At 36.4% G+C, this 27,306-nt stretch overlaps 1 long non-coding RNA gene across 2 annotated transcripts in view; it reads right to left on the reverse strand.

Moving 5' to 3' along the window:
* Window positions 1–27,306, reverse strand: part of LOC102157568 — a 582,930-nt gene that overhangs the window by 151,188 nt on the left and 404,436 nt on the right. The gene's annotated exons all lie outside the window — the stretch shown is intronic.

Below are 27,306 nucleotides of genomic sequence, written 5' to 3' on the forward strand. Positions count from 1 at the left end.
GTGGTTTTTTCTAAGGGCACTGAAGAACTTGGGGAAGAAATGTTAATGCAGAGCTTGTAATTCTCAGCTCAAGATCTGGTTAAAGGACCAGAAAGCTTCTATGCCTGCCCCCACAGAAACACTGTCTCTTTTGATGACAGGGCCAACATTTCTGTAAAACAAATGGAAAATATAATTATGAAGATGACAGAATTACAATGGAAATTGAATTCCCAAAATTGTGGTTCATGTAATATTAAAGTTTGATCAGTCACTGGGAAGGAGTAAGATGCTGGAAAATGGAGTTGGAACAAGTAGGCTGACTTTGGTGAAACTGGAGACATTAAACACCTAAATTCTATTGAACTTTGTTTACTAGAAGCAGCAACTTTTTTCCCCTTACTGAATGAGCAAGTCTCTTTTTGGATGACGAATGTTACAAAGATTTGGACTCATTGTATTAGTCCAGGTAGCTGGGAATGATTGGAGAAGCTTGTTTGACTTATTAACTATAAACAAGAACCAAATGTGGTCTATACTAAATAAACATGAATACCAGGATAGCTTTGGTACAAAATAAGGGAAATAAAGGGATATTGGAGTATTAAATTAGAAAAACCTGATTAACAATTGTCTAAATATGTGCACTCAAAAAGTCCCAGAGCTGATCTCTTCATCAACACTATGCAGAAAGCATTTGTTGGGGGAGTGAAAGCATACTTGATGATCTCAGGACTGGTTAGCTACTGTAGACCTGGACTGACCATAGCAACTGCTCTTTAATGAAACTGAGCTTCCTAAATACAACAGAGACGAATAGGCTGTTGTTGGCTGGGGAAAGGGCCAGCATTTAATCAGAAAACACAAGGCAGAGGGAGGAGGCAAGATGGCAGAAGAGTAGGGGGACAGGCTCGCCCTCTCCCACAAACACAACAAAAAAAAAACCACATCTACAGGATAAACGACTCGCACAGAACAGCAACCAATCGCTGGCAGAAGAACCTAAACTCCAATAACAGCAAGAATTTTGTGATATTACTGGTTAAAACAAGAGAAAAGAGGAGAGCGAGAGAAGGGGAATCCGAGATGGACGGGCACTCCTGAAAGGGAACTGCAGAGGAGAAAGGGATCCCGCACCCTGGAAAGTCACCTATTCGACAGAAAGATCAACTGAACCGGAGGAATCTCTAGATGCAGAGAAGAGTGTAGCAGGAAGTTGGAGTTCTGAAAAGCAGAGTGAGAACCGAACGGATCATCTGAACTACGGGCACAGTCACCAAAAATTGAGATGCCTGGGTGGGGCCTGGGCACCAAGACCTCAGCTCCGGAGGTTAGGCCCAGGGAAAAGACTGGGGGGTGGGTGGAGCGGAGACTGCTTGGGAGGTCTAGAAACTGGTCTGTCAAGTTTGATGGGGCAGAGACTGCCTGGGAGACTAGAAAGCAGAGCGTCACAGGGGGAGGGAGCAATACTCTAAGGGCGAGGAAGTGGAAAACCACATCAGAGGGAACCTGGGAGAAGAGCCAGGTCTGTGCCAGTGTTGGGGAGGGGAGAGAAGAAGGGGTGGGCCCCCAGAGAATACTCCCCACACCACAGCAAGCTTACCAGCCTGCTAGCTATCAAAAAGTTGTGCTTCTCAGTGCATCCTCCCCACCCCCTCCACCCCCCACCCCCCCCGCCAACCCTTACGAACACGAGGGACCTGGGGATGCCTGCCATCCGGGAGGGCTGGCTTCAACAGTTGCCTGAAGCCTACCACCACAGGGGCTGTCCCTGCCCTGACACCTGCTTGCCCTTTGGAGGGGCTACACCCCCGCTGAGCAGCACCAAACACAACCAGCCCCCAGGAAAAGGCCTGCAGCCCAGAAAAGCTAGAACAAGCTTGGCCAGGCCGTGAAGAGATCTGCCTAATTCTCGGACAGTCCTTGGGGCTGCTCTGGGGAAGAGCCTCTTGGGTTTGCAGTGGCCCAACTAGCCGCTCCAGCCCTCGAGGGGTGCTGCACTTCTGCGGAATAGCTGCTCAGCACTGCCAGCCCACTGGAGGAGCCCCTGCAACCCAGAAAAAGCTAGAACAAGTTGGCCAGGCTGTGTAAAGTGCTGCCTACATTCTCAGAGAGTTCTTCTGAGTCAGGCTGCCCCGGGAAGAGCCTCTTGGGTTCTCAGTGACCCAGATAGCTGCTCCAACCCTGGGGGGCGCTGAACTCTGCGGAACAGCTGCCCAGCACCGCCAGCCCCCTGCGCCAGCCCAAAAACGCCAGAGCAAGCTCTGTGCAGCTGAGTGAAATCTGCTCCCATCGTGGTGTGGATCTCCCAGTCCTGTCTGCCCTCAGGAAGTCCCCCTTTGCTTCAGAGAGACCCTGTTAGCCCTGCCAACACTCCAGAAAAACCACCCTGTCTCAGAAAAGACTGACCAACAACGCCAGCCCTCAGGAAACATTCCATGGCAGTGACAAGGCAAACAATGCCTGATAACGGAGAGTACAACTCCGCCAGGAAAAAAAAACAACAAGCAAGATGAAGAAACTGAGAAACCACCCCCAGTTAAACCAACAGGAGAACTCACCTAAAGCAGTCAACAATGAAACAGATCTCTGCAGTCTGACAGACCTGGAGTTCAAAAGAGAAATAGTGAAAATACTGAAGGAATTCAGAGAAGATATGAACAGTAATGCAGATACCCTCAGAAAGGAACTAGAAAATATAAGGAGGAGCCAAGAAAAACTAGAACATTCATTTGCAGAGATACAAACTGAACTAGGGGCAGTAAAAACCAGAATGAATAATGCAGAAGAACGAATCAGTGATATGGAAGATAGAATAATGGAAATCACTCAATCCGGTCAACAGACACAAAACCGAATCAAAAAACTGGAAAGCAATATAAGAGACCTATGGGATAATATGAAGAAGGCCAATCTACACATACTAGGAATTCCAGAAGGAGGAGAAAAAGATAAGGGAATGGAAAATATATTTGAAGAAATTATCAATGGAAACTTCCCAAATCTAAAGGATACTGAGTTCAGGATACAGGAAGCACAGAGGGCACCAAACAAGTTGAACCCAAATAGACCTACATCAAGACACATTATAATAAAAATGGCAAAAGTTAGTGATAAAGAGAGGATCCTAAAGGCAGCAAGAGAAAAACAGAATGTTACCTACAAGGGAACCACCGTAAGAATATCAGCTGATTTTTCTACAGAAACACTACAGGCCAGGAGGGAATGGCAAGAGATATTTAAAGTGCTAAAAGGAAAAAATATGCAACCTAGAATACTCTATCGAGCAAGAATATCATTTAGAAGGAGAAAAAAAAATTTCTTTCCAACAAACAGAAGCTAAAAGAATACAGCAATGCAAACCCCAGGCTAAAAGAAATACTGAAAGGGCTTCTCTAAACCAAAAAAAAAGGAAAGAAAGAAAGGGAGGAAAAAGAAAAAAAAAAAAAAAGAAGAGGAGGAAGAATGAGGATTGAGGAAACCCCAATCAGAGAGCTCACTCAAATAAGCCAGCATACAGATTTAATCATGAACATGCTTCAAACAAAATAAAATTAAAAAGAAAAAAATAAAAAAGAGTCATCAAAATCATAAAATGTGGGCAAGGGATGTTAGGAAATAAATAGACCCTTTTTTGTTTGTTTGTTTGTTTCTCTTCTTAATTTTAATATAGTAATGAAGTGTTTGATCCTACAGGACCATCAGGCTAAAACTCACAATAATAGGAAGGGGTTAGCATACTTAAAAAACAGGTCAACCACAAGCCAAAACCAAACATGACATTTGCAAAAAATGAAAAAAGAGAAAAACACTCAAACAGATAATAACCAGAGACCATCCAACCAAAAAAAGAAAGGAAGAATGGAGAACCATAGAATCAACTGGAACACGAGGTTCACATGGCAATAAATACTCATCTATCAATTATCACCTTAAATGTCAATGGACTGAATGCCCCAATCAAAAGACACAGAGTGGCTGAGTGGATAAAAAGGCAAAAACCTTCAATATGCTGCCTACAAGAAACTCACCTTAGGACAAAAGATACACATAGATTGAAAGTGAAGGGGTGGGGAAAAATATTTCACGCCAATAGACATGACAGAAAAGCAGGAGTCGCAACACTCATATCAGACAAAATAAACTTTAAAACAAAAGACATAAAGAAAGACAAAGAAGGACACTATTTAATGATTAAGGGATCCATCCAAGGAGAGGATGTTACTATCATCAACATATATGCCCAAATATAGGAGCACCCAGATACATACAACAAATATTAACAGACATAAAGGGAGATATTGATGAGGTACAATCATAGTAGGAGACCTAAATACCCCCCTCACATCAATGGACAGATCCTCTAGACAGAAAACCAATAAAGCAACAGAGATCCTAAAGGAAACAATAGAAAAGTTAGACTTAATTGATATCTTCAGGACACTACATCCAAAAAAAGCAGAATACACATTCTTCTCAAATGCCCATGGAACATTCTCAAGAATCAACCACATATTGGGACACAAAGCAAACCTCAATAAATTTAGGACCGTAGAAATTATCTCAAGTATCTTCTCTGACCAAAATGCCATGAAATTAGAAATCAACCATGGGAAAAGGAAAGAGAAAAAACCTACTACATGGAGACTAAACAACACACTACTAAAAAACCAATGGGTCAATGAGGAAATCAAAAAGGAAATTAAAAACTACCTTGAAACAAATGATAATGAAGACACAACCTCTCAAAATCTATGGGATGCTGCAAAAGCAGTGCTCAGAGGGAAATTTATAGCGATACAGGCCTTTCTCAAAAAAGAAGAAAGATCCCAAATTGACAACTTAACCCTCCACCTAAATTAATTAGAAAAAGAAGAACAAAATAGACCTAACATCAGCAGAAGGAAGGAAATTATAAAGATCAAAGAAGAAATCAATAAAATAGAGACTCAAAAAACAATAGAGAAAATTAATAAAACTAAGAGCTGGTTCTTTGAAAAGGTAAACAAAATTTTGACAAAACCCTGGCCAGACTCACTAAAAAGAGGAGAGAAAGAACTCGATATAACCAAAATTATAAATGAAAACGAAGAAATCACAACAGATACTGCAGAAATACAAAAAACCATAAGAGAATACTATGAACAACTATATGCCAACAAATTTGTTAATCTGGAAGAAATGGACAATTTTCTAGAATCTAGCAGCCTGCCAAAACTGAATCAAGAAGAAACAGACCAACTGAACAGACCGATCACTAGAAATGAAAGTGAAGAGGTCATAAAAACACTCCCTACAAATAAAAGTCCAGGACCAGATGACTTCACAGGTGAATTCTATCAAACACATAAAGAGGATCTGGTGCCCATCCTCCTTAAACTCTTTCAAAAGGTTGAAGAAGAAGAAATACTCCCAAAGACATTCTATGATGCCACCATCACCCTCATTCCAAAACCAGACAGAGATACCACCAAAGAAGAAAACTATCGGCCAATATCATTGATGAATATAGATGCAAAAATTCTCAACAAAATCTTAGCCAACCGAATCCAACAACATATCAAAAAAAAATCATACACCATGACCAGGTAGGGTTCATCCCAAGTTCACAAGGATGGTTCAACATACGCAAATCAATCAGCATCATACACCACATTAAAAAAAAAAGTCAAAAATCATATGATCATCTCAATAGATGCAGAAAAAGCATTTGACAAAGTCCAACATCCATTCATGATCAAAACTCTTACCAAAGCGGATATAGAGGGAACATTCCTGAACATAATCAAAGCCATTTATGATAAACCCACAGCAAATATAATACTCAATGGGGAAAAACTGAAAGCCTTCTCACTCAAATCTGGAACAAGACAGGGATGCCCACTCTCACCACTGCTCTTCAACATAGTTTTGGAAGTCCTGGCCCCAGCAATTAGACAAACAGAAGAAATAAAAGGCATCCATATAGGAAGAGAAGAGATAAAACTGTCACTGTATGCAGATGACATGATACTATACATAGAAAACCCTAAGGACTCAACCCCAAAACTGTTTGCACTGATCAATAAATTCAGCAAAGTAGCAGGTTATAAGATTAACGTTCAGAAGTCAGTTGCATTTCTGTATACCAGCAATGAAACATTAGAAAAGGAATACAAACATAAAATACCTTTTAAAATTGCACCTCACAAAATCAAATACCTCGGAATACACCTAACCAAGGAGGTAAAGGACCTATATGCCGAGAACTATAAAACTTTAATCAAAGAAATCAAAGAAGATGTAAAGAAATGGAAAGATATTCCATGTTCCTGGATTGGGAAAATCAATATTGTAAAAATGGCCGTACTACCCAAAGCAATCTACAGATTCAAGGCAATCCCTATCAAATTACCCATGACATTTTTCACAGAACAGAAACAAACAATCCAAACATTTATATGGAACAACAAAAGACCCAGAATCGCCAAAGCAATCCTGAGAAACAAAAACCAAGCAGGAGGCATAACTCTCCCAGACTTCAAGAAATACTACAAAGCCACAGTCATCAAAACAGTGTGGTACTGGTACCAAAACAGACAGACAGACCAATGGAAAAGAATAGAGAACCCGGAAATAAACCCTGACACCTATGGTCAATTAATCTTTGACAAGGGAGGCAAGAACATAAAATGGGAACAAGAAAGTCTATTCAGCAAGCATTGCTGGGAAACCTGGACAGCTGCATGCAAAGCAATGAAACGAGAACACACCCTCACACCATGCACAAAAATAAACTCCAAATGGCTGAAAGACTTAAATATACGACAGGACACCATCAAACTCCTAAAAGAAAACATAGGCAAAACACTCTCTGACATCAACCTCATGAATATTTTCTCAGGTCAGTCTCCCAAAGCAATAGAAATTAGAGCAAAAATAAACCCATGGGACCTCATCAAACTGAAAAGCTTTTGCACAGCAAAGGAAACCAAAAAGAAAACAAAAAGACAACTTACAGAATGGGAGAAAATAGTTTCAAATGATGCAATGGACAAGGGCTTAATCTCTAGAATATATAAACAACTTATACAACCCAACAGCAAAAAAGCCAATCAATCAATGGAAAAATGGGCAAAAGACCTGAATAAACTGTTCTCCAAGGAAGAGATACAGATGGACAGCAAACACATGAAAAAATGCTCAACATCGCTGATTATAAGAGAAATGCAAATCAAAACTACCATGAGATACTACCTCACACCAGTCAGAATGGCCATCATTAATAAATCGACAAATAACAAGGGCTGGAGGGGCTGTGGAGAAAAGGGAACCCTCCTGCACTGTTGGTGGGAATGTAAACTGGTACAGCCACTATGGAGAACAGTTTGGAGATACCTTAGAAATCTATACATAGAACTTCCATATGACCCCGCAATCCCACTCTTGGGCATCTAACTGGACAAAACTCTACTTAAAAGAGACACATGCACCCGCATGTTCATTGCAGCCCTATTCACAATAGCCAGGACATGGAAACAACCCAAATGTCCATCGGCAGATGATTGGATTAGGAGGAAGTGGTATATATACACAATGGAATACTACTCAGCCATAAAAAAGGATGACATAATGCCATTTGCAGCAACATGGATGGAACTAGAGACTCTCATCCTGAGTGAAATGAGCCAGAAAGACAAAGACAAATACCATATGATATCACTTATAACTGGAATCTAATATCCAGCACAAATGAACATCTCCTCAGAAAAGAAAATCATGGACTTGGAGAAGAGACTTGTGGCTGCCTGATGGGGGGGGGAGGGAGTGGGAGGGATCGGGTGCTTGGGCTTATCAGACACAACTTAGAATAGATTTACAAGGAGATCCTGCTGAATAGCATTGAGAACTATGTCTAGATACTCATGTTGCAACAGAACAAAGGATGGGGGAAAAACTGTAATTGCAATGTATACATGTAAGGATAACCTGACCCCCTTGCTGTACAGTGGGAAAATAAAAAAAAAAAATTACAAATAGAAGTACCCTATGATCCAACGATTATACTTCTGGTTGTTTATTTAAAGAAAAGGGAAGCGCTGACTCAAAAAGATATATGCACCTCTGTGTTCACTGTAGCATTATTTACCATATTCATGATATGGAAGCAACAAAGGGTTGATGTACAGATGAATACATAAGAAAGAATTTGCATACATACATAATGGAATATTACCTGGCCATAAAAAAGGATGGAATCTTACCATTTACAGAAACATTGAGTGTATCATGCCATGTTAAATGAGTCAGAATGAGAATCATAAATACCATATGATTTCACTAATATGTGGAAACTAGAAAACAAATGGACAAACATAATAAAACAGAGGCAAACTTATGGATACAAAGAACAAACTGGTGGTTGCCAGAGGGGAGGAGTGTGAAGGGATACACAAAATATGGAAGTAGATTAAGTACAAGCTGCAGTGTTAAAAAAAAATAAAACATGATGTAATTAATGTACAACACATCGAATATAGTCATATAGTCAATAATATTGTAACTTTGTATGGTATAAGATCAAAACTAGACTTATGATAATTTTGTAATGTATAAAAGAATATCAAATGCTTGATATACTTGAGACTAATATAATATTGTAAATCACCAGACTAATGGACAAAAAGGTGGTATATACAGGCAATGGAATATTATTTGGCTATAAATTTTACAACTTGGATGGATTTTAAAAACATACTAAATGAAAGGAACCAGCCACAAAGGTCCATGTATTACATGGCTTCGTTCACATGAATCTCTGGAATATGGAAATCTATAGAAACAAAAATAATAGTAGTTGCTTAGAGCCTGAGAGAGATGGGCGTGGGGGGTGGTAGCTAAAGGGTGTGAGGTTTTATTTTTCTAGGTAATTCAAATGTTCTAAAACCGTGTGTGATGATGGCTGTACTTACCTCTAAGTATACTAAAAACCAATGAGTTGTATATTTAGATGGTGAATTCTATTATGCATGCACTACATCTCAAAAGACTGTCTTAAATAACAACAGTAACAATTTAATTGTTCTCAATTCCAAAATTTGGGCAGGATACATGTGGACAACTAGTCTCTGCTCTATGTAGTATAAGTCAGGGTAATTCACAAATTCACATCACTGTCTTCACCAGAGAGCTCAGCTGGGTTTTAAAGAAAAAAAGCAAGCTAAGATGGCTTCATTCACATGTGGCTACAATAGCTAGGGGCTGATCATAAAGCCATTTTTATGAAAATGAGATATTTGTCAAATCTGCTTTATCACAGTCAAAGCCTAAAAGATTCAGTTCATAAAGTCCACCTATAGATGAGAAGAGGGAATAATAAGAAAAATAACTGATTGTAACATTTAACACATTTTCTATTTTAGGCACTGTGCAGATATTTAATTCTTATAACTTTACTATGAGGAAAACATTTTTAAACTCTTCCACATTTTATCTTTATGTGGAAGATAAAATGTTCCACATAAAGATAAAGAGGAAGTTCAAGAGATTGTTATATTACACATATACATTTATAACTTAATATAAAAGCATACATCTTTGTCTATCTACCTATTTTAAGTTACTCTATTTTTCATCTCCTACCTAATGCTGGAGTGGCAACTCCATGAGAGCAGGAGTTTGTACACCCAGTGACAACTGCTCAGTAGATTTGTGCTGAGTAAATAAATGAATACCGGAATTAGTTAATTTTGGTTACTTTAGTGCTTTCTTTTCCATCTTCTATTTTTAAATTTATTTTTACAAAATTAAGATTATGAATCATACTTATTTCTATCCTACTTATAAAAAACATTCTTTATTGTCACTAACTATTCTTCAGAAGCCTAACTTTTTAATGACTGGATAATATACTACATGAATAAACTACTTTTACTATACAATTCCTAATTGTTGGTCATTTCTACTGTCTAATTTGTTATAAATTATACTGTAGTCAATATTCAATATAACTTAAAAAAATTTTTTTTTTTTTGTCTTTTTGCTATTTCTTTGGGCTGCCCCTGCGGCACGTGGAGGTTCCCAGGCTAGGGGTCGAATCGGAGCTGTAGCCACCGGCCTACGCCAGAGCCACAGCAACGCAGGATCCGAGCTGCATCTGCAACCTACACCACAGCTCACTGCAACACTGGATCCTTAACCCACTGAGCAAGGGCAGGGACCAAACCCGCAACCTCATGGTTCCTAGTCGGATTCATTAACTACTGCGCCATGACGGGAACTCCCAACTTTTTAAATTTTTTATCTTCAATTCTTAATTCCTAAGAAGTAATAGTGTCCATATTAATGACAATAATTTTATGTCAATATTTTTACCTTTAAAACTGTGCATATTGACAATTTGTCATCCAGATATTTTGCACTAAATGAGTAATGATTGAGAATATACCCTTTATTTTGCTTTCAGCAAGATTGGCATTCAAATTTTTAAATAAATTGCAAATTTACTTTCTTAAAGAGGAATTTCCTTATTTTGGTTTCGTATTTTCCAACACTGTTAATTTAAAGCCACAATATGAAGATCTTTTAAAGATATAGTTGTTCTTGAAAATAGTCTACTTTGGAGTTCACAAATGATAACTAACCAAGAGTTCCTGTCCCTGAGTTCAAGGAAGTCTTCTTGAATCTTGAAGAGTATTTCAGTTTATTATTGTCATAGGAAGAGAAGAGAATGAAATTATCAACCTGGGCAGGTGGTGTGTTGAGAAATCGGAGAGGTGATATAACACATAAGAAATATTCTACCCCCAATCTCACCTCTGTCCAGGATTTGTTACTGAGCTTTTGTGTTCTACTACTGCATTTTAATTTACTACCAGGAGATTGTCAACTTTTGTGCTGACCTAGACTGAAACGGTTATCTGCTCTTCACATACTTGTCCATGCAAATTTAGGTTCTAATAGTGATGAGGCATCATATCTATTCACAATAAACTTCAGCCTTGCCTCCATGGTCAACTCCCATACCAGACACCTCTACATCTACTTCTCCATGTTTCTAGTTCCTCATTTGCATTGTGCTGGAATTTCTCCATATTTCCCACTGTCTTTCTATAATCAACTTCTTGGAATTCTTAGACCCACAATTCCCTCATCTCTCCCTGTATCATGATAAAACTACTCACAGTTGTTGACAACAATTCTTGCTTATACTAAAGTAAAGGAACTCAGGTACAATGTATCCAGAATCCCTGAGAGAAAAGAAAAAGAAAGTAGTATCTATCCTATATCTATGCTGATTAGATTTGACAGATGACCAAGAGGCTTGTCTCAGTGGAGTGGTGTTGTTTTCAATTCGAGAAATAGCACCCAAATATAACTGCACAGTTCATATATAATAAAAGGACAGAATATTGTTCTTCATATATAATGAGATTTATATTTCAGTTGGCTTTAAAAAGACACAATAGTTGAACATTAATTCTAACATGGAATTTCCTTTTTGTAAAGATTTTCAGATATGTAGATGATTTTAAATGAGACAAGGTTATTATTCAAATATATTCATTTAAATCTTTAAGAAAAGAAAAGGAGAGAAAAGATGGCAAACTGCTCAATATCTGGGATACTTGAGGAACAGTCAAACTTAGAGCCAGAGATTGGTCTTAATAATCTTGAAGTCTTCTACATTTAGAATTCTATTTTCTGTGTTTACTTTTCTCACAGACCCAATGAACCTGGCAAGCCTACTGTAATTAAAAATTATAATTTGGAGCTGGAGCAAAATGGGAAGTTAAATGTAGACACACCTAGGCAGCAGGCAGCACTTCTGGCAGTCTGTTCTATTGTGTTTTTCTTCATGATTTCTAATCCAATTGCATATTTAAGAAACTTAAACCTTTTTAAAACTGAAAGAACTCAAGAGAGAAATTTTTTTTTTCTTTTATAGGGACTTGTATCTCCAAAAGAAAAGCAAAACTCTCCTGCCAAAGGAAAATGTTTTTGTCATATTTTAGTTTTATCATTACACGTGGGTGGGAGGATGGAAGTAACCCAACATGTTTCTTGCTGTCATATTTCCTTTTTTTTATACTTTTGTTTTAAATGCTGTCATTGAGTTCAGGGGCCAGGAGAGGGAGATGTTAATATGGAGATCATAACCTGAATCTTCTAGGGGGGTTTCTTTTGTTCTTGGTTAAGTTTCTATCAGGTTAAATTGGGGAGTGTTGCTGAGGAGGCCACAGTTTTGAGGGCTGTAAAAGTCAAGAATCTTTGTTTTCAATGATAATCTTATAACAAATGGGAGCCAGGTGTGCAATATTTGAGTTGGCTGCCTTTCAGAGTTTTTATTTATTTTTCTTTAGGTATGCAACAGCTAGGCAGGCTAAAATAAAAATGCAATCTTGCAGTGCCTATTTTGCATGGTGTTTAAAATTGTTGAGTAATTACACAAATTATAAGGAAAATATGAATAAAAAATGCAAGCCCTTGGAACAGCACATGAACTCTGGAATCCTCCCAAAAATAATAAGGTTTTCTTCCTCAACTATTGGGATCACATGACGTCACTCTTTTTGTTAGTCTGAGGCCACCCATCTTGTTTAAACCCCTTCAGACATACATTATAATTAGTCACTGATGGTGTTTATGAATTACCAAGTCAAAGAGGTGGAAGAGACCTAGAAATGACCTGGCCAACCTCTTTGGACTACTCAAAGTATTTGGTCCAGTTCAATGGTAAAAATAAAACTAGTGATTTGTTCTTGTACTTCTGAGCTCAGTTAGCAATTTTCTCCTCATAACACACTTGCTTCCATTTCATAATGTGAGATCAGTAGTTGATGAGAAAATTAATTTTTTTAAATAAACACAGGAGAATCCATATTTACATCAACTCCCAACATTTTTCATTTTTCAAAATAGCAGAACTTGTAGAAGAGGACTTTAACTGCCAAGCATTTATTTCCTCATCGTTTAATTTCTGTACCTTGATTTCTCTTAGATAAAATCTCTACCCATTTGCTTCACAGATGGGCCAATCATACCTACAATTCCATTTGAGTTAGGCCAGTCCAATAAGGACATCATATTGTCTAGACCACCAGTGGGTCATGCAACCATCTCTACAACAAACCAATTACAATGCAGGACTTTAAGAGACTCACCACTAAGAGAGTTGCTCTCTCTTAGTACTATGGTTGCTGGCAGGACATAGTTGAGATGCATTGCTGCTGGAAACCATCATGGGAGCAAAAGAGAAACCATCTGAAAATGGGAACTTTCCAGTTCGTAGAAGTACACACAAATAGGTAGGATAAGGGCAATGTGTTCCAAGAAATCCCAGATTATATGAGTTCAAAAAAAATCTGTATTGTATCGATTCTAGTTTATTACACATTTTTCTTGAGTCTTGCAGGAATCAAATTATATATTCTTTACATGTAAGACTGGTGCTCCCAAACCATCATTAAAAAAAAAAAATGAGGTATAAAATAAAGCATAAGCGCCTTTGGATTGACTTTTTTGTCTTCTACCCCAATTGAATTCTTAATGTTAACATATTTTTAAAGAGTTATTCTGAATAAGAGTTATTCTAAGATGCCACAGAAGAGGGTATTTGAGAACTAAAATAATTGCCTGAGAAATGGAAAGAAAACCATGCTCAGATATTTTTAACACCTCAACTTTGTATTACACTTAGAGATGAGGATGATGAGTAACAATCCAATACGGAGTTAATCCTGTCTTATTACAAATGTGCATTCACGGGAACATAAAGCATTTTTATATTTATTGAGGAAAATAATATTGAGCTATGTGTAAAACTAGTCAAACACAGACAAGTAACGTTTCTTGTCCTTTCCTTTTTAGCACATACCCATTGTTTATGTGCTTGAACTCTTCCTGTTATTGACACAGTATGGACTAAGATTAGAAAGGAGATAATTTAAGGGCAACTTTATACCTGAAAAGTTTAAATCATTGGTTTTCCCTTACAGAAGATTCCCTGGGGAACATAATACAGGGAATCATGGGCAGTTTACTGCTAGTTGTGATATGTATTTGTTTGATGTAAAAAAAAAAAAAAAAAAAAAAAACCCAATGGTTTCTCTTTAAAAAGAAAAAAAAAAAAAATAGCCTCCCTGGGGACCAGAGAGTAGAAGGTCAAAACAACTTCCTAGTTTGCATGCTTTGCAGCTTGTTTTCCAATAGCAAACAGTTCAAGTAATGACACTTTGGTCTCTGGTATAGTGGATGCGGCCCTGAATGCTGTGCACACCTACCACTGTGCCACTATGATATAGAGGTTCTGACTTGGAAGAGATTGAGGATTTTCAAGATGAAACCCTACTCTGTTCCCCTTCTACTCTCTCAAACTTTGTTTGTGATACTCCTCCATTCTTACTCATCCTTACTTTAGAAAGGGAAAACCTTGGAGTTCCCATTGTGGCGCAGCAGAAACGAATCCGACAAGGAACCATGAGGTTGTGGGTTCGATCCTTGGCCTTGCTCAATGGGTTAAGGATCCAGCGTTGCCGTGAGCTGTGGTATAGGTCACAGATGTGGCTCGGATCTGGCGTGGCTGTGGCTCTGGTGTAGGCTGGCAGCATCAGCTCCGATTGGACTCCTGGCCTGGGAACCTCCATGTGGGTGAAGCCCTCAAAGGACAAAAAAAAAAAAAAAAAAAAAAGGGAAAATCTTTGTCACACTTATATACAACACTTAATGTCCCTGCTTTTCTTTATCTAATGTCATTTCCTTGTAACAAGAATTTAGAAAATATAGCACAGCAGCAGCACAGTAATGCATTAAGGACAGCATATTATACAGGGCCAAATAACTTAGTGCCAAATCTGATTAGGATATTTATAAACATTATCTCTAAAGGTGCTGGTGTGTGTGTGTGTATGTGGAGAGAAAGGAAGAAAAACAAATACACACATTAACATATGTTCGATCAAACATATTTTGGTTTTTAAATTGTTTTTTTAAAACTATTTTGTTAATTCTTTACATGTCATTGTGTACAACATGAAACACTTAAGAAAAAATGCTGGTACACTAAGATAAGCTATTGGGCCTCATTGCCAAAATATATTGCTTTCTTACTGGAAATCAGAATCCCAGGATTGTTCTTAAATTCCTTATACCTAAAGCTTTATGGCTTTCACAGTAAAAACACATGCCTAGTTTCTACAATCTTATTTGAGAAATGTGATAGGAATGTGTGGGGATAGGACATATAAATCACCTATCTTATTGTTAACATGCAGATTCCCAAATTGCATGAAATTTCAAATATTAAGAAATTAGGAAATAAAAATTCGAAATGCTTGTGACATATTCCTTGAAATTTAAGGCACTATTTGATAGTATAGATGAGGAACCTATATTTTATATTCATATGACAAACTGTGGTCTCCATTTTTCAATGATTGAGTAAAAATTTCCACATTTGATGAGGATGAATATTGTAGTATTGTATTATTCTACTTAGTTTTTGTATACAAAAGTCACTGCTTCATAATGATATTAAGTAATATGTATTGCCCTGCATTTTCTGAAGAAATTTAAGTGATGATGGGGAAATCTGAATAGAACTATTACACTGAAATGCACTGCAAAATAATTAAACCTTAAGAATGGTAAAATAATTTTTCTATTATTATATGTAGGCATAAGAAAAATCTAAGAAAAATTAGTATACAAGCATCATAAATATTTAATTTTTCTAATGTAGCTTTATAAAAATTATCTTTAGGAATTGTCTTTATTAAATTGTATCTAGGGCTTTGGAAAGAGAAGAGGGTTGAAAAGAAGTACTGTAGGAGAATTTTTAGAGTTGTGAAATCATTATGTAAGGTGTTTTAAAGGTGGATATATGACACTAAGCATTTGCCATAACTCATAAAATTTACAGCACAAAGAGTGAAAATGAATACAAATTTTAAAATGTATTAATAATTTAGAACACTGGGGGATTCTAGGATGAAATGCAGATTGTGACAAAATGATCTGTATTATAAATGTATGAAATAAACTTACACAAGATGGTGGGGAAAATATACTGGTGTATGGAACTCTGGAAACAAGGGAAGTCTACAAGACTAAATGCAAAAGCAACTATCCCTAACAACTATATTCTAGTTGATTACATGCTATTTACGGCTGTATGAGTTAATAATTCTAATCTCTTATGCATGCATACTCAATTTGAACAATTAATTAACTGGATTCTAGATGATAGAAGCCAGGTTTCTCACTATTGGTGTAGGAGGTTACAAATAAGCGAGGGGAGGAGGCCAGAATGATCCACATGGTAATGAATTAAAGTTGAATATATCAATTAAGAGTCATGTGAATACTTTCTAGTTTACCTTTACACATATGTATTACAATATATGTATTATATAAAATATATATTTAAATGTATTGATAGATTCAGACATATATGTGGGTTCATATACTCATATGTATTTCCTTGCTCAGCCAGCTAAGAGATCCTAGAAGCAATGACATACCGGTAGCAAGAAGCATGCATAATGCCTAGAGCTTTATTTCCAATACCATTCTCCAATAGAAGGAACCAGGACTTCTTAGAGAATGATGAAATCTAAACTGGAAGAGTATGAGCAACAAAATAAATGCAATTGCATTGGATTATAATCCAAAGGATAAAATAATTATCCATGATTACATAATAACATAAATAAATGATTGAAAATATATATCACAAGAATTTCATGGAGTTCCCATCGTGGCACAGTGATTAACGAATCTGACTAGGAACCATGAGGTTGCGAGTTCGGTCCCTGCCCTTGCTCAGTGGGTTAACGATCCGGTGTTGCCATGAGCTGTGGTGTAGGTTTCAGATGTGGCTCGGATCCTGCGTTGCTGTGGCTCTGGCATAGGCTGGAGCTACAGCTCCGATTCGACCCCTAGCCTGGGAACCTCCATATGCTGCGGGAGCAACCCAAAGAAATAGCAAAAAGACAAAAAAAAAAAAAAAAAAAAAAAAGAATTTCTGAATCTCTCATGAAGAAGAACTCTAAATAATTCATATACTCTACTCTCAAGGAAGTAGAATGTGATTCCCTACCCTTAAGAAAGGGCTGCAGAGAATGACTTCCTTTGCAGAAGTAGAACACAGAAAGTGAGAAAAGAGTAACTTTAGTGCAGAAACCTCCAAACACTACCTCAGCCAGGAAGGTAACCAAAGGTGATAAAATCATGTTGAAGCTTATATCCTTGATATGACGTTATGATAATAGCATTTGCTTCTGTGATGTTTTGCTACAAATTGTATTATTCTAGTTTAAGCACAAGAAAAATACCTGACAAATCCCAGTTGAGAAACAGTTTGCAAAATATCTTACCAGTACTCCTAAAATATGTCAAGGTCATCAAAACAAGTAAAGTAGACAGAGAAATTAGGAAAAATTTCCATTTACCATCTCAACACAAATAATAAAATACCTAGGAATAAACCTATCTAAATTGGCAAAAGATCTGTGCTTGAAATCTGTAAGAAATTGAAGAGCACATAGACATATGAAAAGATATATTGTGTTCTTGAATTGGAATAATCAGTATTATTAGAATGACCCAGAACAATATGCAGATTCTATGCAATCCCTGTCAAAATACCAAGTGCATTTTTCACAGAAATAGAACAAATAATTTTAAAATTTGTATGGAAATGTTGAACAAAAAACAAATAGGCAAAATAATCTTGAAAAACAGGAACAGAACTGGAGAAATCACATTTAAGACTACAATGCAAAGCTACAGTAATCAAAGAAGTATAGCACTGGTACAGAAATAAATACATAGATCAATGGCACAAGATAATTCACAAATAGGTCCACACACTTATAGATAATCATAGACAAAGGATGCAAGAATGTAAAATGGAGAAATGACAATCTCTTCAATAAGTGGTATTGGGAAAACTGGATAACTACATGTAAAAGAATGAAATTAGAACATTCGCTAATACCATATCCAAAAATAAACTCAAAATGTATTAAAGACCTAAATGTAAGACTAGAAACCATAAAACTCCTAGAAGAAAACATAGGCAGAACATTCTGACATAAATCACAGCAGTATTTTTATGATTTTGTTCTCCTAAAGGAAATAAAGTAAGTAAATAAATGGGAAATAATTAAATTAAAAGCTTCTGCATAGCAAATGAAACCAACAAAACCAAAAGACAACCTACTAAGTGGGAGAAAATATTGAATCCACTTTAGATGCATGGTTTAGAGGACACAGCTAATAATCTGATAGCCCATCAACACCTAGAAGTAAATAAGATCCATTTTGAAAAGGAAGTGGCAAGTATATTTTAGTTTTATCAATTTTGTATCACATATATATTTTTTTTTCCTACTGTACAGCATGGTGACCCAGTTACACATACATGTATACATTCTTTTTTTTCTCATGTTGTGTTCCATCATAAGTGACTAGTCAGAGTTCTTAGTGCTACACAGCAGGATCTCATTGCTAATCCATCCTGAAGGCTACATTCTGCATCTATTTACCCCAAGCTCCCAGTCCCTCCCACTCCCTCCCCTTTCCCCTTGGCAACAAGTCTGTTCTCCATGTCCATTATTTTCTTTTCTGTGGAAAGGTTCCTTTGTGCAGTATGTTAGATTCCAGATATAAGTGATATCATATGCTATTTGTCTTTCTCTTTCTGACTTATTTCACTCAGGATGAGAGTCTCTAGTTCCATCCATGTTGCTGCACATGGCATTATTTTGTTCTTTTTATGGCCAAGTAGTATTCCATTGTGTATATATACCACATCTTCCTAATCCAATCATCTATCAGTGGATATTTGGGTTGATTCCATGTCTTGGCTATTGTGAATAGTGCTGCAATGAACATGTAGGTGCATGTGTCTTCAATTTTTAAAACAACTTGGATTTGTACTATCATTTCTATTTAAAAAAATACTCAAGTTCTTGGGAAGTTAAAACCTTCTCTCAAGTCAATCAGTTTGCAAATGATAAAGCTTGGGTTTAGACAGGTTTGTCACTATGAGTTCTTACACTATGTTAGCCTGCTCATAGTAAAGGAAATGCTTCTGTCTTTGTGGGTGTTTTTGTTATTGTTTGACCCTGTGCATATCTGGAGGAAAGATTCCTTTAAAGGAGAAACAAGGAAAACACCAAAGTTGTTTCTATTCATTAGATAGATCAGGGCAAGTATGAGAAAATTCTCATGAAAACACATAATTTTCTCCTTGTTATTTTTATGTTAATTGGATAATAACACTGATATGTAGAAATAGTAGCATTTCATATCTACTTATAGTCAGCTACTCAGTATTCTCAATCTGACTGCCTTTTTAGTAATGTACTGGGTGGTTTTTCATTATTTGAAACACAGTTTTGAATCTGAAGAAATTTGTTAAATCAGATTATGAATATCTGGACACTAGGTCCATATGGTTTGGAAAGAAAGGGAGTGAAAGATCTTGATTTAGTTAAGTTTGTGGCTCTTATTTTCGTGAGGATTCTTGAACTAAGTGCTTGAATAAATTTAGTGAAATGTGTTTCATAGATGCTAAGAACATCTAACTTTTAGGAGTTACTTTACTTCTTGGCAAATTGTTGTTTCTTTAAAGCATTTCAAACACCCAATAAAAGAGGTTCATGTTCCATTAGCACATTCATAGACAACAATATTTGGATATATTAAGTGAAATGAATCAGAAACACATGTATTATATTACTTCTAAAATAAACATGACTTTAAAAATTATTGGGAAAATGTCTAGCAAAATAGGTTGTTCCAAGACCAAAACATTTTAAAAATGGATTAATACATTTCAAAAAGTTTAGAAGAAAAAAAGAAAAAAACTGTTTTGAAATTAAAGGAGAACAAAAGGTATGCTAATTTGAATAATTTGTATTTTATTTCAGAATTCTCTCTGATTTGACTCAGATAAAAATATTTTAAGTACATTAATAATGTCATAGGAGTTCCTGCTGTGGCTCAGGGGAATTGAATCAGACTAGTGTCCACAACAATGCAGGTTCAATCCCTAGCCTTGCTCAGTGGGTTAACAATCTGGTGTTGCCATGAGCAGCAGTACAGATCACAGACTCCTATCAGATCCAGCATTGCTGTGGCTGTGGCATAGGCTGGCAGCTACAGCTTCCATTCAACCCCCAGCCTATGAACTTTCATATGCAGCACCTGTGGCCCTAAAAAGCCAAAAAAAAAGTCACAAATAATTGTCCGATTTGACACATATAGAAAGAGTAGTAAACAATGTCCTCTTGACATATAAGATCCTTCATAATCTTGCTCTGGCCATCTTCCATATTGCAACAGAGTAGGAGAAAATAGCAGAATATGGTTGGATCACACAACTTGAAGAAAGATCTTATCTCTTTGAAGGTAGTGATTGTATCATTGCCCCATACAGTATCCAGGACTTAGTAGGCATCTAATACATTTTTGTCAATCAGATTAATTAGGATCACTCAAGAGTAAAGAATATGGAATTTTCAATCAGATAATGGAATTGAGTGCCAGTGGAATGAAAAGATTTTCCTCTAAGATCATGATAAAGATGTGAATCCATGATTTCCTAATTCCCTTCTATATCCACCTATATCTCTAAATGGAGATTTTTCAGAACTATAAATATATAGTGGTAGTTACACAACTCAAATAGTGAGACCTGAAGGAATATGAAAGTTAAAGGATAAGGGTGAAAAATATCTTAATCCCTACCTATTTGCTGAAAACAAGCAAACCAAAAAAAAAAAAAAAAAAAAAAAGAGCAGAAAGATGTTGGGGAAGGAGGGAGTTAGAAGATGTTCAAATACTTAGAATTCCAAGGAAGTCACACCGTCTCATTCATTAGATGAGTCATTCAGATGTTTTCAAAACATCACTAGAATTTTCCAAATATAGATTTGCCTTTGAGTTTTACAGATACTTTCACATCATATAATTTCACTGTTGATTTTTATAGTGGATGGCCTCACAGAGCAAAGCAACTCAAAACTTTCAGGGTAAGATGCACCTCAGATTTTATCTACGCCTTTATCTTTTCTCATAGGAACATCTTAAAACAAATAAGATTTACAACTGAGCTTCTTGATAGTACAATATAAGAAAAGTGTCATTTACTCTTTGGCAACAAATTAATACAACTTTAGGAAGATCAAATTGTTTAAATTTATTCAAATGGTGATTCTATTTTATTTTAAGCAGAGTAATATAGTAAATCTAAATATAATTATTTTTCATGAAGCATGTAGATTTTTCTCTTAACTTGGGAGATTTTCACCATTTCATCCTATTGAAATTTGTCTAAGGAAATGGAAAATATGGCATGGACTATTTATTGATTTAGGGAATTTTTATAACATTTAATTCAATTTTATGCACAAATAATTATATCATTGAATGACTTCAATATAATTGTATATTTTTTTTTGTCTTTTTAGGGCCATACACACAGCATGTGGAGGTTCCCAGGCTAGGGGTCCAATTGGAGCTATACCCACTGGCCTACCAGAGCCACAACAACATGGGATCTGAGCCACATCTGCGACCTACATAACAGCTCCCCAGCAATGCCAGATCCTCAACCCACTGAGTGAGGCCAGGGATTGAACCTGTGTGCTCACAGATGCTAGTCAGCTTTCTTAACCACTGAGCCATGACGTGAACTCCTTTTCAACTTATCTTTAATCTTTTTCCATTAGATTACCATTGAAAGTGAATTGAATAATAGTGGAGTCCACATCTTGATTTGTACTGAAGAGAATGCGACTTTATATGGGTTAATTTCCTTATGAAGTTTCTTAAAACTCATCAGTAGCCAAAATGAGACACAAGTTAACCTAGACTGCAGATTAACATGAAGAAAAGATTTAGAATTTGCAACCAATGGGAAAACAATTTATCGGTCAAGTTGCAATGTTGTTATTTGCTACTCGATAGTGATGGTACTCATGTCTGTTATATAACTATTAATATGGGCAATTGTATCTCTGTGATAAAGGATAACATTTCTCATTGAAATGTCTAGTCTTATACACCTTCCTAGTCATTTTTCAACAATCAACTCCTTGTTACATCCTTTACAAAGTCTTATCGCCTTCTTCACCACCCGGGTAAAGTCATCCACTCTCTCTTGTATACTTTCAGAACACTCATTTCATCATTACATAATTATGCTTACCTATAATACAGTGTGTTATGATTATCATATGATTATTTCCTTGAATAAAAGAATAAATTGTGGAAGGCAACTTACTGAGAAGTATTCATATATATATATATATATGTGTATATATATATATATATATATATATCCTCAATATTTGCCATAGCACTTACACAAAATAATAGCAAAAACATCTTCAGAGATTTTTTGACTACAAATCTTATAGTCATCCTCCAAACAGTACTCTGTCTATCACATCAAATTTGTCAACAAATAATATAGACTTTGTTGAGTATATATTATCTCTATTGAGAATTTGATGACCTTGTACCATGCCCACTGCTACCATACTGGCTAAAGTCACTATCAGGTCTTCCTGAGTTATTATAATTGCTTTCTGACTTCTTGCCATGATTCTATGTTTGCCTACCACCAATGCCCCTGCAATCTGCTTGTCTCAGTCATCTACACCTACTACATTAGTCCACTGATCTTGGTCTTCAGTTTGAAAATTTCAGGTAAAAATAATACCTCAAGTAAATTGGGAGGGAGTCTACAAGTCTTTGGAAATTGGAGATTTAGTCTTTGGAAAGAGTTGGAAAACAGTGTGTTAGCTATCAGTGCCTGAAATTGGTAAAGCACAAGAGAAAAGTTGAGCTCAATGAAGGACTGGCTGGTTCCCCAGCAGACATAAAATGAATAAAGTCTGAGTTCTGAACTTTAATGGACTAGATGCTTCCTGAGTCCAAATGGCAAGGAATAAATTCAAAAGTGCACAACCCTAACAAAAATTTAAGTCGAACAAAATGACATGGGAAAAATACAAGATTAAGAGTATGATTCTGAGCCTAACTTCTCAGTTAAAGAAAAGGATCAAGTTCAAAAATCAAATCAAGGGTTGCAGCCTTCCCACTCTCATTCTAGATGGCCTCATAGCAGCCACCATCAAAGTGAAAGAGGATGAGGTAAAGGATGGATGTAATTAATGAAATTCTTACCTTATTAAAGGCAAATTTTAAGATGCCTATTGCACTCTTGAAGAAATGCTATGCCAAAGGAACAAGCTTTGATTTTTAAAAAGCTTTTGACTTGTTGAGACATAAAAAAAAAAAATGCTTAGCCAATAAAATTTCCATGAAAAGTAAGATGAATTTGAATTTGGCATATCCTCCAAGGAAGCCAGGCTCCCAGTACTCCTATTTGTTGCAGCCGAGGGGATGCCACTAAAACTATGGGAAATAACGGACAAAGAAGCTCTTTCCAAAGAGCAGAATGAGAGCCTTCAAAATGTTGTGACTTTGAATTACTCTCTTTCTTCCCCTTGTGATATGTATACATTTTCCTTAGAAATATTTAATGTAGTGATCCTGTCCTACCGCTATTGGCTGCATGTGCCAACATACGTCTTTTGTTAAAATAAAAAGCTATCACATTCAAGAGGTATCTTGGACTTTGAATTGAATGCAGTGACTGGGTAACGTGTTGGACATTTTAAGTGAGTATACTATTTGTGAATGGAAATAGAAAAGCATATTTGGTGATCAGAAGAGCAGACAGAAAGAGTATAAGTAGATAGATTAGAGGGTCCCCTAAGAAAAAGAACTAGAAATGATTTTTTGACTTAAGTCTTTTTGGTCTGAGCCATTTTGTGATCTAAGCCTGGCTACAGTGCTTACCCTTGAACAGGTCTCAGTAATCAAAAAGGGAACAAATGACATGGAACAGAAAAAAAAAAAAAAAAAGGCAGTCAAACAGTTCAGTGATAAAGCAGAGTGTTAGTTCCTCCTCAAGGGATATATATAATAATACATTTTTGAGTGATCCAAGAGCTAAGGCTTCTACCCAAGTGGAGGATGGAATGTTGTTGACCCTCCTGACTTCAATCAACTAGAGGTTGGGATCTGCTGACCTTTGTCCCAATTCTATGCTGAATTCTCCTCTACTCAAGCTCCTTCATGAATATTCATATACCCTTAGCCTAAAACTTCCACAACTTTGCTATTTAGGGAGATACTACTTTGGGAGAGATCCAGTTGTTCTCCTTACTTGCTGCAAGTAATTAATTTTTCCTTCTCCCGATCTTTGACTTGGTTGTGTCTACTGACTCAACACCCACCAAAAGGTAAACCCAATTTTTGGGTAACAGGAGAATTTGGCTAAATGCTTACATTCTTATTTATTCTTCCTGAATTTATAGGAAGGTTACATTTCCCATCCTCCCTTGCAGTGTGTGAGGTCATGTGTTCCCTTCTGCAGGAAACATGCTACATAGAATTGAAATGAAGAGTGAAAAATCTCCTCCATGGCAGAGAGCATATAATAGACTATTCAAAGCAGATCTACGGACAAAATATTGTACCTAATAAGATAATAAACTGAGTATCTAAATTTAAAAAATTAAAATTCAGAAGTCAGCAACATTTTATACACTGATTAGAGTCAATTAGAAAATGTTACAGGAAAGATTCTATTTACTGTGACAACAGAAATCATAAAGATATTAGGGTTAAACCTAGTAAAAATATCTTTATGGACAAAATTACAAAATATAATACAGTGTTATAAGACAACACCAAATACATTAAGATGTACCATACCTTCATGTACTGAAATACTCAATCTTAAGATATCAAATTTCTACAAAGTTATTTATAAATCAAATGTAATTACATTAACAAAAAAATTTTTAATGAAATCTGACAAATTTCAGCAAAAGCTCACCAAAGAACAAAGAATCAAAAATAGTTGGAGTTCCCATAATGGCACAGCAGAAACAAATCCAACTAGGAACCATGAGGTTGCAGCTTAGATCCCTGGACTTGCTCAGTGGGTTAAGGATCCAGCATTGCTGTAAGCTGTGATGTAGGTTGCAAATGCAGCTTGCATCTGACATTGTTGTGGCTGTGGCATAGGCTGGCAGCTATAGCTCTGATTAGACCCCTAGACTGGGAACCTCCATATGCCATGGGTGTGGCCCTAAAAATACAAAAGACAAAAAAATAAAAAATAAAAAAGAAAGTCAAGAAAATTTTGTAGAAGTGGAAACAGTTAACTAGTAAGATGTCAAGGTTATTGTAAAATGTTAATCTTTATAATAGTTTCAGAAAAGAGGCAAATATAAGAGATTTGAGAGTTCAGAAATATACCACATTATATAGAAATGTTGTCAGACAGAGGTAGTATCAAGCAAAATCTCTTGCTATTATTTAACTATTTAATAATTAGTGCTGGAGAAATTGATTATCCATAGAGAAAAGAATTTAACGAATATGTATATTCTAAAAATGACAGTTTATGAAAAAATAATGTGATACTGTTTTATAATAATCATATATCTTGGTGCACAGTTCAGGCAAAGAGCTCCCAAAACCTTTGTAGCTAAGAGACATGGGAGCATCTTTTCTTATAGTATTTGCTCTTCTGTCCTCAGTTTCTCAAATAGCTCCAGAGCAATAAATGTGAAGGGAATGCCTTTTCTTATTCATAACAAGACATTTTCACCCACACCTGAATTTACATTAATGAGATGATTTTTTTGAAAGCCCCTAGATACTCACAGGATGGGGGTTGGTTTCCAAGGGAACCAATAATGTGATTAAACGATTGGAACTTTCAGATTTTCACACCCTCCCCTTCACCTTTGGAGGGAAGGGCTAGAGGTTGAATGAATCACCAATAGCCAGTGATGATTTAATCAATATGAACTGAAGTTTGACACTTGCCATCAGCCTCTACATGGATTAAACCATGAGCCACTACAGCTGCCAATCTGAAGCACCACCTGAGCAGAGCTTAGGGTGGAGACCAGAAGTAAGGCACTCTGCGATCTTGGAAAACTGGAAGAACAGGTCTTCAGATAGTTAGCTATTTTTAGGAAAAGACTTTATGAGCCAAATTCCTACATCTCCTCATATCTAGAGAAACACTAAAATCCTTCATGATTACTGATGTCTGTGACTGGTAGTGACCATCATGACACCAGCAGCAAACTTCTGTAAAATGTGTGCATGGCTGTATGAACCTCCCCCTTCACCTCTGTCACTTGATATTTCCCCTTTCCTCTTTGGGGTGCTTTTTCAGACCTGTCTGAAATACTGCCTCCTGGGCTATAGTTAAGTGAACAAAACACAGGATGTTATGGTCATCTATTAGTGCAGCTACTCCCAAGGGTGAGCCAGTGAGTCCTGAGGGAACTTAGGAAAAAAACAAAGAATATTGGGCCATAGCTCAAAGGAGTGATTCCAGTAAACCCAGACCTTTACATCTTTCCACAGAAACTGGTTTTCTATACATCTTTTGTTCCTACTATCTTCCCTTTGTTGTAAAAAATCCTATATATCCTAGCTTCCCTGTCACCTCCTCAGAGTGGTTTCTCAGGGCTACCTGAGATTCTATTTCCCATGCTTAAGTCTTAATTTCCCCTAAATAAAACTTAACTCTCAACTTTCACACTGTGCATTTTTTAAGTTGATACAATAATGACTATATAATGAAGTATCCATAAAATTCTGTAAAATATGGGCTTCAAAGAACTTCCAGGTTGGAAGTACATGGAGGTAATGAGAGTGTATAGAAGTTCTACCTCCCTTCCTCCATAACTTTATCATGTATATCTTTACTCCATCGGGCTGTTCCTCAGTTATATCCTTTTATAAAAATCAATAACCTAGTGAGTTAACTGTTTCTTGAGTTTTGTAAACCATTCTAGCAAAATATCAAACAAGATGTCTGGTCAGTCAGAAGCACATGTGAAAACCTAAATTTTCAAATGCTGTCTGAAGTCAGAGAGGCCTTCTTCTTAGACTTCATTTTCTACCTTTGGGATCTGGAGCTAATTCCCCATAGTGTGATATTAAATTGAATTGTATGATACTTAGTTAATCTGAAAAATTGGTTGGAATGGGGAAAAAAAAAACCTTTGGTGTCAGAAGTGTGAGAGTGTAGCACATTTGAGAAAGAGAAGCATTATTTTCTTTCAAAGAAATAAATATACAAAGACAAAATGCATAAAATATAAAAATAAATGTAAGAAAGTTTCTTTATAGTCTTTGAATAAGTAAAGATATCTTGGAAAAAAGAGAAAAAAAACAGAAATGGCAAAGTAATAATTCATTAAAATTACTACGTTGAAATGAAAACACATA

Source organism: Sus scrofa, chromosome 2 (genome assembly GCF_000003025.6).
Source record: "Sus scrofa isolate TJ Tabasco breed Duroc chromosome 2, Sscrofa11.1, whole genome shotgun sequence".
In the NCBI taxonomy this organism is placed as follows: domain Eukaryota; kingdom Metazoa; phylum Chordata; class Mammalia; order Artiodactyla; family Suidae; genus Sus; species Sus scrofa.